At 38.0% G+C, this 11,571-nt stretch overlaps 1 pseudogene; it reads left to right on the top strand.

The window, feature by feature from the left end:
• The first annotated feature begins 10,734 nt into the window (after positions 1–10,734).
• LOC123249550 lies at positions 10,735–11,098 on the top strand (annotated as a pseudogene).
• Positions 11,099–11,571: the final 473 nt, after the last annotated feature.

The following is an 11,571-nucleotide window of genomic DNA, read 5'->3' as shown; positions in this document are numbered from 1 at the left end:
AACCTTCTCAAACAAATCCTAGAGGTAAACTAAGTCAGGTTACAGATTAAACCACATTTAGAGGATTCACAATAGGCTGATTGAAGAGGGGGATTTTTACGTCACCAAATGGTCAAAGACAGTTGGGATTCTTTCTCTAACTTCTTATCTAAGGAATGTTTAAGGCTCCGACTAAATTTCTGCATCCCAAGGGACAAGTTTTCATCAGGTGAGGTTAATATTAACCAAAATTTAAAGGAGGGGAAAAAGGAAATAAAAAATTCTTGGAATAACAGCCTGGAACAAAGCCTTGTTTGCCTCAAGCTAGTTCTGGTTCTGAAACTCAGACTTTCTGAACCTACGATTTTTTCCATTGGGCCATGTTGAATTTACTCAAAAATACCACACACACACACACACACACACACAAACACACACACAGATGCACATGTAGACATGTACACACATGCATGCGTGCATGCACACTAAACATCATGAGAAAAAAGTAGTTTTTATTTTTTTCTTTGTTTAAATTTCATCATACATTGGAATGATTACTGATTCTAGAGTTAGAGAAGGTAGGTAAAAATCCAGCTCTTGCCACTTACTTTGTGACCTTGAGCAAGTCACAACCTCCCAGAACCTCAGTTCCATCTTTGTAAAATAAGATTGGATTGGATGGATTCTAAAGTCCCTTTCAGCTTGAGATCTATGCTCGTAAACTCCTGCAAGTATAACTGCATGACCAATTCCCTTTTTAAATGCTTGAGACAAGATAAAAGCAAATGATGCCAGTGAGGATTTTTCTTTGACAACAGGAGACTTATTTTCAATGTGGGTCAGTGACTGAATTCTTCATTAGATTGTAAATTCCTCTTTCTTTTGTAAATCCCTGAAGACATTTTAAAAAATCGCTACACAGTGAAAGAGTACAGGCTCTCACTCTCAAGTCTACAACTTCTGAGTTCTAAGAATATTTCATTTTAGTATAAGCAGACGAGAGAACAAGTTATTAGAAGACAAATGGTGCGACTCTCACTATTTATTAAACGCCTCCTATGTATCAGTTGTACCAGTTGAAGTCCAGCTCTCCCCTCCCTCTACACAAATTTTCTTCATGCCATTCCGCCTGTCTCAAATGCTCTTTCCTATCTTTACCTATTGAAATTTGTTGTCATTTAGTCGTTTTTTCAGTCATTCTTGACTCTTCATGACCCCATTTGGGGTTTTCTTGGCAGAGATACCAGAGTGGTTTGCCATTTCCTTCTCCACTTCATTTTATAGATGAGGAAATGAGGCAAACAAGATTAAGTGACCTGCCCAGGGTGACACAACTACTAAGTTTCTAAGGTTGGATTTGAACTCAGGTCTTCCTGACTCTAGACCCAGCATCATTTATTGTACTACCTAGCTGCCTTTGTCGAAATTCTTCTAGTCTTCAAAACTCATTTCAAATGGCTGTTTCCTCATTTAACCTTCCATGACCTTTTTTATTCAACCTTGATTGGTAAAGCCCCTTTTGCTATTCTTATGGACAAAATGTAGAAATATATACTAGATGATAACACAGTGGGGATGAGGAGGTGGTACAAATGGTGGATCGACTAGATGACTAACAGATTCATGTCATAATAAAAGTAGGTAAAGTGTCTTAATCTATTCATAGCTCTGGGTTGTGCAATAATTTTTATCAATGAGTGTTAGGAGAAGGCATAGACGGTATCCCATCTGTACATCAAACAAAGGGAAGTAGTGAACATGTTGGATGACAGAATTAAGGTCCAGAAAAATCTCAACACGCTAGAACAAAGGACTGGACCTAAGAAAATGAAATTTCCCAGGGACAGAGGTAAAATCTTACACATGGGTTCAAAACAGCAGTGCTACAAGGATAGGATGGCAGAATCCTGCTTAAGCAAGTGCTCAGGTGGAAAGATCTGGGGCTTTCATTACTATGATCTCAATATGAGTCAATAATCTTATATGTCAGCAAAGAAAAGGAAAAGTAAATGGGAAGTAAGGCTGCGTTAATAGAAGTATAATCCAGGAAAATGAACGTGCATTTCTAATAGTTCTGGATACCGCATTTTTAAAAGTATAAGTGCCATGTATTCAACAGAAGCCGATTGGGACGACAGAGTCCCAGAGACCATGCCATTTAATGATTAAAGGAACTGTGGATGTTTAACCTGGAGATGAGAAGATAAAGGGGGGAAATCAGAGCTGTCCTCAAGTATCCCCAGAGAGTAATTAGGAAGAGCGTTTAGACCCATTTTGCTTGACTCCAGAGGACAGACCTAGGATCAGTGGCAGAAATTGCTGACCAACTTTGGTTAATGTAAATATAAGCAGGCCAAAAGTGGAATGAGACACCTCAGCGGGAAATGAATTCCCAATTAGGAGAGGGAAACTCTATGACAGAGATTTGTGAACTTTAAAAAAATTCGCAACTATTTCAGTCTAATTGGTTTCTTTAGCTATCCTATTGTATTTTATGCATTTAAAAACATGGTTCAAAAAACGGGAACCATTGGTTTTACCATATTGCCAAAGGGGTCTGTGACATGCAAGCCAAAGGTTAATGACCCCTGAAGGATGACTCTTTGTTGAAAATGTTATAGAGAGGATTCCTGTTCAGGTCTGGGATATGCTAGATGACCTTTAAGGTCCCTTCTAACTCTGAGATTCTGTGAGCTCATAATATCTTTCTTGTATTTCTCTTACGTACTTACATTCAATTTTGAATTGGACTTTTATCTGTACTTCTTCCCTCTGAGATTTGAAACCACTTGAATGCATAAACATATTTTTCCATCTCTTTGAATTTCTAAGGCCGTATATGGCACACAACAAGTTCTTTAGACATGTTTATTTAATGAGTAGATTTATACATCTTCTGATCTTGTACCTCTAACTAGGGAAATTACAGTTTGTCCCACCCCCTTCTTATTACAAGGAAATGTGATGATTTGAACTCTACCCTGAAGCACTTAACAACGCCATCCCCACCCCCCATTAGTTGCTCAAGAGCCTTAATCTTTTAAAATGACATACAAGAAAGACCAGTCTCCTCACATTGACCCTTAACCTAGCCGAAGGCAACCATCCAGAACTTTTCAAGCTTGATTGTCCCACAGTCCTTTTTTGCCCTTATCCTGAACTCCTATCCAATGACAGCTCCCTATTCTCCCAGTCCATTTTCTTTACCCCAGGCTTCACTCACTTTTACATAAACAGCCTTGACTGCATGACCTGAGTTTCTTATGACTCACTAGCTTAGACCCTAGAAGACCTTCACCTCTTGGCCTTCTAACTTGCTAATTTTTAACTACAGATTACCCCCACACACCCAGTTTTTAAAAATTCAACTCCTATTTACTGTCCCTGAAGAATGATTTAAAATCATGCTGATTTCCTCCATTCTAAACTTAAGATGCCTCACTTTAGATGGCTCCTTTCTGTTGCTTAGCAATTCTTTTCTACTCCAATTGACTTTGCTCATTCCCACAGATACTGAACCAAATCTTTTCTTCTTTCCTCAATTCCCTAACACTCTTACCTCCTACATTTATTTATTTTTAAATGCAAAGATATTTCATTTTACCAATTACACATATTAACTATTTTCAACTTAAGTTTTCCTAAATTATAAGATCCAAATTGTCTTCCCTTCCCCATCCCCAGATGGTAAGCCATTTGATCTGCATTATACATGTATTTTCATTCACAACATACTTCCATATTGGTCATTGTTGTAAGAGAACACTCATATAAAACCAAAACCTCCAAATAATACCATAAATAAACTAATGTGAACGATAATATGCTTTGATCTGCATCTGACTCCAACAGTTCTTTCTCTGAAGGTGGATGGCATTCTTTGTTGTAAGACCTTCAGAATTGTCCTAAATCATTGTATTGCTGAGAGTAGCTGTCTTTTACAGTTGATCATCATATACTATTGCAATTACTGTGTATAACGTTCTCCCAGTTCTCCTTATTTTGCTCTGCATCAATTCATGTTGATCTTTCCATGTTTTTTCTGAAATCAGCTTTCTTATCATTTCTTATAGTACCATATTATTCCATCAATAGCAAATAACACAATTTATTCAGGCATTCTACAACTGATGGACATCCTCTTGATTTCCAGTTCTTTACCACCACAAAAAGAGCTGCTAAAAATATTTTTGTTTAAGTAGGCGCTTTCCTCTTTTTTAAATGATATTTTTGGGATACAGACCCAGTAGTGGTCTTACAGATTCAAAGGATGTGCAGTTTTGTAGGCTTTTGAGCATAATTACAAATTGCCCTCCAGAGCAGTTGGATCAGTTCACAATGCATTAGTGTTCTAATTTTGCCACATCCCCTCCAACATTTATCAATTTCCTTTACTGTCATATTCACAAATCTGATAGGTATGATACCTCCTACATTTATGAAGATAATTCTAACCTCATCCAAGATTGCAACATTGAAATGTTCTTTTAACAATAAATTCTAAAGTCTTTCTATTACCTCTAGAATCATATATATTTTTCTATTTTGCTTTTAAAACCCTTCATGACCTGGCCCCCGTCTACTCTCCCAGCCTCATTGGACATTACTCTCCCTCCCAAACTCTGCAATCCATCTAAACTGGCCTTCTTTCTGTTCCTTAGATGCCATACTCCATCTTCTTTCTCCATATCTGTATCGTGGCCATCCCTCATGACTAAACTACACTTCTTCCTTACCTCACAGAATCTTTCTTCCTTCACGACATAGTTCAAGCATCACCCACCATATAAAATCTTTCTTGATCCTCCCAACTTCCAGCATTCTCCCTTTTGTGTGGAACTACTTCGTCTTTATTCTGGATGTACTAAAATGTGTCCTCTCTCATTAGAATATAAGCATCAGTTCCAAGGCAGAAGAGTGGTAAGGGCCTTGCCTATGGTTACATAGCTAGGAAGTATCTGAAGCCACATTCAAACCCAGGACCTCCCATTTCCAGGTCTGGTTCTCTACCCACTGAGCCACCGAGCTGCCCTAAATGTACACTACTTGTGAGGAGGGCTTGTTTGATATATTATATTTGTCTCATCCTCCTATCTCCAACCTCTGCTCAGCAAAGTGCCTGGTACATTGTAGGAGCTTAATAAATCTTTGCCGATTGATTAAATATGACCATTGGCTAGAAACTACTCCCACTCTGTTCCTCAAAACTCAAAACACCATCATTTCTGAATACATTCATCTCCTTTCTTCTACTCATCAAATTATTCCTTGTAAAAAAGATAAAGAAAGGAATAAACAAATATATATGTATATTGTAATATAGGATTTTAGCATTGCCATGTTGGCTTAGGGCAAACCTGTCAGTTGCCCTGGATGGAATGTTGAGGAGGGCATGAGCCACTAGGCAGATATCAACATGGGAATGCTAAAATCCTATATTACAATATGTATTTAAAGAAAAGAAAGAGAAGAAAAGCAGTTGAGTAAAAGTAATCAACACATCTAGCATGGTTAACTGTATATGCAGGGTTTCATATCCTTTGTCATCTCTTCAAAGGACAAAGCAGATGTGTTTTCTTATCTCTTCTGAACCAGAACTTGTCAGTATTCAGAATAATTTTTTTTGTTTTTATTCTTCTCATTCATATTGTTATCATCATTATGCCAATCAATCCATATTTATTAAACACTGGGAATACAAAGAGAGGCAAAAATAGTCCCTGCCCTCAAGGATATTAAAATCTAATGGTTAATTAACAAGTTATCGATTCTATTTACTTCCCTTTGTATTAGTGTGATCTTCCTCTGCTCTTCTGAATTCTTTGTATTTATTTTTTCTTAGCCCCCTAGAGAAGGAAATGGCAAACCATTCCAGCATCTTTGCTGGAATTTCCATTCCAAATTGGAAAATTCCAAATGGGGTTACAACTGAAGACAACTAAAGAACAACCACATAATAATATTCAGTTACATTTATAAGCCACAATTCATTTGATGATTCCCTAATCTTGTACTCATTGTACTACTTGTACTACTTTTCTTTTCTTTCGATTCTCTACTACCTCAAAAGTGATGCTATGAATATTTTGGTATATATGGGACTTTAGTTTTGCTGTCCCTTCTTATCCCTCTTTTGGATATATGCCCTGCAATACTTCCACTCCCCTCTTTATCTCAGGTTAAAGCAACTGGGTTTAACTGTACCTATGTTATAAGGCATGCAACCTTTCTGGGCCTCCAATATTATACAAGATTTCTTGCCTCTGTTTTAAGGATTTTATTCTCAACCTTGTTAGTATTTTGTATTTGATCTTTGTTATACACTTAGGGCATTATTTTTTTATTGTGACAATTGATGCATATATTACATCTTCTATTAAGCTGAAATCCTTGAGGGCAGAGATTATATTTTATTTAACTTTGTTCTGAACTGACAACATACAGCACAGTGCTTGGTTAATAAACACTGGTTGAATTTCACTATTAAATATAATATGCTACCTAGAAAAATGACAATAAAACAGCATCTTTCTCAAGGGACTATAGGCAGGGATGTTACTATAAACGTATAAATGGTATGAAAGGTTCCTGAGAATTTCATTTTGCTCAGTGTAGAAAAAGTTAAGTTCAAACAAACTAGGAACAAAAGAAGTATCTTTCTGGCTTTTTTCTCCTAAAGTCTTTTTTGAAAAAGGGCTTTTCAGGTCAATATCAAATGCACACATGAACCATAGTGCAGGATAAAGACAAAGCCAGAGGCCAGAAGTAGAGGATTGCTCCCACAGAAGACTACATCCTGTGTACTTTTTGAAAAGTCCAGCCTTATTTCCAGACATGCTTCCTAGGTTAATTCCGTTCTGGTTGTTAAGCATTCCTAGCTGCGTGTTTTAAAAACATTTTGGAATGGCATATGCCGAGTTATAAAAACACTGTAATTTTCACACCAGAAAAAAGAACTGGTAATATGCCATCATTCTAAAAATCATAAAAAATAGAACAAACAACATTCAGACTTTTAAGATGAGATAGTCATTTCTTAGTTATCTGCATGGTAGATAGATTGTTCATGGCAAAGCTTCTTGTATGTCTCAGTTTTTGCTTGGAGTCTTTATCCAGGATTGATTCAGATGCCTTATAAACTTTTATATGTCCCACTGCAATTTTGTTTATTTGTGGGAGGGTGATCCTTGAATTTATGGGAGAGAGATTGTATGGCTCTATTCTCAGCGTGCTATTTCAAGAATTGCCTTTGATGAGCTAACTGTGTCATCTGCCTAATAAGAGAAACAGTAAACCCACTGATGGGGGCTTCTGAGTTACAATTTTAAGAGTACAGACTGACAAAGTTCTATGAATCTGGTTTAGTCACTCTGGCTAGAGTGGGGACCTAAGTTGCAGAGTATGAGTTGTGGGATTATGCCAAAGGGATACTACATTTTGAGTAGTATCACTGATCTCTTGAATATTGTGTTAATTGGGCCAGGAATTGATTTTAATGTCAAAGTAAAATATAATTTAGAAGGTAAATTTGCTCCAAGAGAATCTTGTGATACATTCTAAAAGGTAAAGCTAGTCATTCTGTAGATAATCCACGCTTTCAATTATCCAGTCATCATAACTCTTCTCCCTTAAAATGAACAAGTAGGTACTGATTTTGGGGAGGATCTGAAAAGAGATTGATATGAATAATATTTGTTGCAGGTCAGGCTTGACTCAAGCCAGTGCCCAGGATATTTAGGTTTAACAAAAGAATGAAATGAAATACTTGTATAAATGCTGCCAGTTAACAAAAGGAAATTTATTTAGCTATAGTAGGGGAAGGCTATTCAATAAAGATATTCAGCAAGGACATCGTGTTCATTCAGATGAACACAGCTCCCCTGCCTTGGTGATACTCATGGTGGTTCTCCAGGAAAGCATCAGAGCCCAGCTGGAACCTCCTCCTCCTGGTTTTTTGCACTCAGGCAATCAGGAAGCCACATCAAAAGCCTGAGCCTTAGTCCCCTGAACCAATTAAATCTAAAGGACAGTTTCAATACCTTTTCAGGAAAAACTAGGCTAGCATTGCATGAGGCTGGGACTTCAGCAATTGTTCTCACCACTATTGTCAATGCCAAAGAAAGAAATTAAACATCAATAAAACCTAGACAAATCAGGAGAAAAGATTACTCACTACTGGAGCAGAGTTAAAACTAGAAGGTGCACTTGAGAAGTTATCTCATTCAAATCAACTCCCCCCATTTTACAGGTATAATCTTCACCCCCAAATCCACTGGTCTGGGACACTTTCATCATTGGTGATCGTGCATCATACCATCATACATGACCCATGGGAGGGGTGGATTGTGCTGCTAAGAATGGGAGAGAAGAGAGTTCCTCTCGTGTCTTCCCTGTCTTTTCCTTCAGCAACTGGAAGTGAGGTTGCCTTCATTTTCGCCCTGGGATCACACAGATAAGGAAACTGAGATTTAACAAGTTATCAACTCCTTGCAATTAGTGCTTGTTCCATTCATTTTCTTTGTATCCTCAGCACCTAGTGCATTGTATCTAGTAGGGACTTGATGGCTGTTGTCCTTTTTACTTGAAAAGGACCAAAATTACATCATTGATGATGTCTTTAAAAAAACAAAACAAAACAAAAATATCTTGGAAGTGATATTAAGTATTGGCTCCCAGGTAGGAGAGCGGTAAGGGCTGGACAATAGGGGTTCAGTGACTTGCCAAGAGTCACACAGCTAGGACATTTCTGAGATGAGATTTGAACCCAGAACTTCCCATCTCAAGGCTTGGCATTCTATCCACTGAACCACCTAGCTGCTGCCCATTGGTCCTTCAGTTTCAAAGCCACTACACCAGCATCACCTGGAGAAAGAAACTACTGCAAGGAAACAAGGATTCTAAAATACAACAGCAGCAGAAGGGGTAGCTCATTAATATTTCTGAGCTGCCCATTCTTCTGGAAAATATGTTTCCGAGACACAACAGTTTGCCTGCCTCAGAACTGATCTCAACCTGCACAGGACACGTTGCTTATAACCCTAGAAGAGGTTAACAAATGATACCTACCCAAAAGCCTCAGCACTTTTTTGTACACTATTACTCTTTTGAACAGAACATCGGCTGTCCTGCCTCCCACAGGGTTCCATAAATAATTCATTAGAGAAGCATGAAGACCTTATAATAAACCCAATCTAATATAAAATACCATACAGAAGTGCTTCCTCCCACTAACAGGACCGCAGAAAAGTGTTTTGATGCATTGAACACCATCTCCCCTAAAGCATGTTCTTTTCTCTTCCTTCTCTTCCAAAGATGCCATTACAATTACCCACTGCCCACTTAATTCCTGCAGAGAAATCCTTGGCCTTTTTCTCCTGGCTGTCCAGGCTCTCCCTTTGGTACTCCTAGCTTCCCCTCCCCACCCCCACCCCCCTGCATTACAGGTAACTCAGCTCTCCCAGAGTGCTTGGGAATTGTGGCCAAAGGCTCTGTAGGCAGACTTTGTGGAATGGGGTCATCATAGATCTTAGAGTAGATTTGATTAATTCTGTTTTGCGACACGTGACTTCTTCAGCTTTAGAAATGGGCCAGGACACCTTGGAACAGAGAGTGTGCATTCTGGCAGAAAGGAAATGTGAGGTGATATGTGATTAGGGGAAAGGGAAAAAAAATCTATATTTTCCATATCTGAAACTCTCCTGTGTTTTCTTAATGAATAATAAGAGAAGCTGAGAGTGATTTTTAAGCAGTTAAAAGTGCTAACATAGTCTCTTTGGGGAGGGGAGAGTATGAGTTTCCTAATTTCATCAGAACTGTTAATGACTTTGGTTCCTTCCTCCTTTTGCAGAGGAAGTCAAGGGGGTTCTACATTAGTGAGCAAGTCTGACAAGAAGCCCAAGACAGAAGGAGAAATGATTTGTGATTGTCATGAAAAAAGATAGACTTTTTTCTTCTCTTCCCCTCACTTAGGAAGTAATTCCAATCACTAACATTTCTCAAAGCATTTTAAAAGCTTTACATAATCTACTTTTACCTAAAATATTGGTTTGTTGTTTTTTTTTTTACTTTAAAGCAGGTTTCAGAGGGACATTTGCAATGTCAGTATGGGTTTAATTCAATGGATCCCTATTGCCTCTAGTCTGGGATAACAAGCAAACATTTGGTCTTGGTGTTTAAGGTCTTACACAATGTAGGTGTACCTACCTTTCTAGACTTATTTTAGATTGGTTCCTTTTGTACAATAACACTATGGCCCAGCAATAATTGCTACTTTTCTAACTCAGTATCCCATCTCCAACCTCCATGATTTGTACTCTACTTAATTTTGTCTCCCTGGATATGGAATTCATGGTCTTTTCATCTCTACATCTTAGAATTCTTAGCTTTTTTTCAAGGCTTCATTAAAATAAAACTTTCCAAGCAAGCCTTTCAAAATCCTCTTATTTTTTTGTATTTTTCCCTTCTTAAATGATTTTGTATATCTAGAACTACCTACCTGTCTGTCTATCTATCTATCTATCTATCTATCTATCTATCTATCATCTATCTGTATGTCTCTCTGTCTGTCTTCCTGTCTATCTATCCATCTTTCCATCCATGCTTCTATCTATATTTCTATCTTTCTATCTATCTATCTATCTATCTATCTATCTATCTATCTATCTATTTATACATATTTCTAAACCCCCATACCTAACCCTTACTGGTCTTCTGCCTTGGAACCAATAGGCAGTATTGAATCTCTTTGCCTGCATCATGCCCACCCACAGGCCCCTAGTGAAGCCCAAGATGATCAAGATGTTCATCTGGTACCAGTCAGATGTCAAGATCAAAAGAAGCTGGTGTAAACCAAGAGGCACTGACAAGAGTGAAAGATGAGTTAGGGGCCAAATCTTGATGCCCAACATTGGTTATGGAAGGAATAAGAACACAAAGCACATTTTACCTAGTAGATACAGGAAGTTTTTGGTGCACAAAGTGGAAGAGCTTGAAGTGCTCCTGATGTGAGATTGCTTCCAATGTTTCCTCTTAGAATTGGAACATCATTGTTTGGAGAACAGCTCTGCTCACCATCAAGGTCACCAATCCAAATGCTAGACTGAGTGAAGAAAACCAGTAACGTGCTTTACACATTTTTATTTGGGTACAATAAACCCTTAAACTACAAAAGGGGGAGGTGCAGGTGGCTTAGTGGATAGAGAACCAGACCTGAAGACAGGAGGTCCTGGGTTCAAAGCTGGCCTCAGATACTTCCCAACTGTGTGACCCTGGGCAAGTCAATTAATCCCTGTTGCCTAGCCCTTACTGCTCTTTTGCCCTGTAACCACTATACAGTATTGGTTCTAAGGTGGAAGGTAAGGTGTTTTTTTTAATAAGAGAAGAAAATACACAAACACACACATATATATAGACACACACATGCATATGCTTATATGTGTGTGTGTATTTACCGGCTCATATGTTATATCCCTGCCATACCCTCCTTCCAGTACTATATAAATTACTTAAAGGCAAAATCCATTCCATTTTATCTTTGTATTCCTAGCACTACAACAATGTATGGCTGATAAGCATGAATAGAATATGGGGTAG

This window comes from Gracilinanus agilis, chromosome 5 (assembly GCF_016433145.1).
Source record: "Gracilinanus agilis isolate LMUSP501 chromosome 5, AgileGrace, whole genome shotgun sequence".
In the NCBI taxonomy this organism is placed as follows: Eukaryota; Metazoa; Chordata; class Mammalia; order Didelphimorphia; family Didelphidae; genus Gracilinanus; species Gracilinanus agilis.
This window is presented reverse-complemented; position numbering and strand designations above follow the sequence as displayed.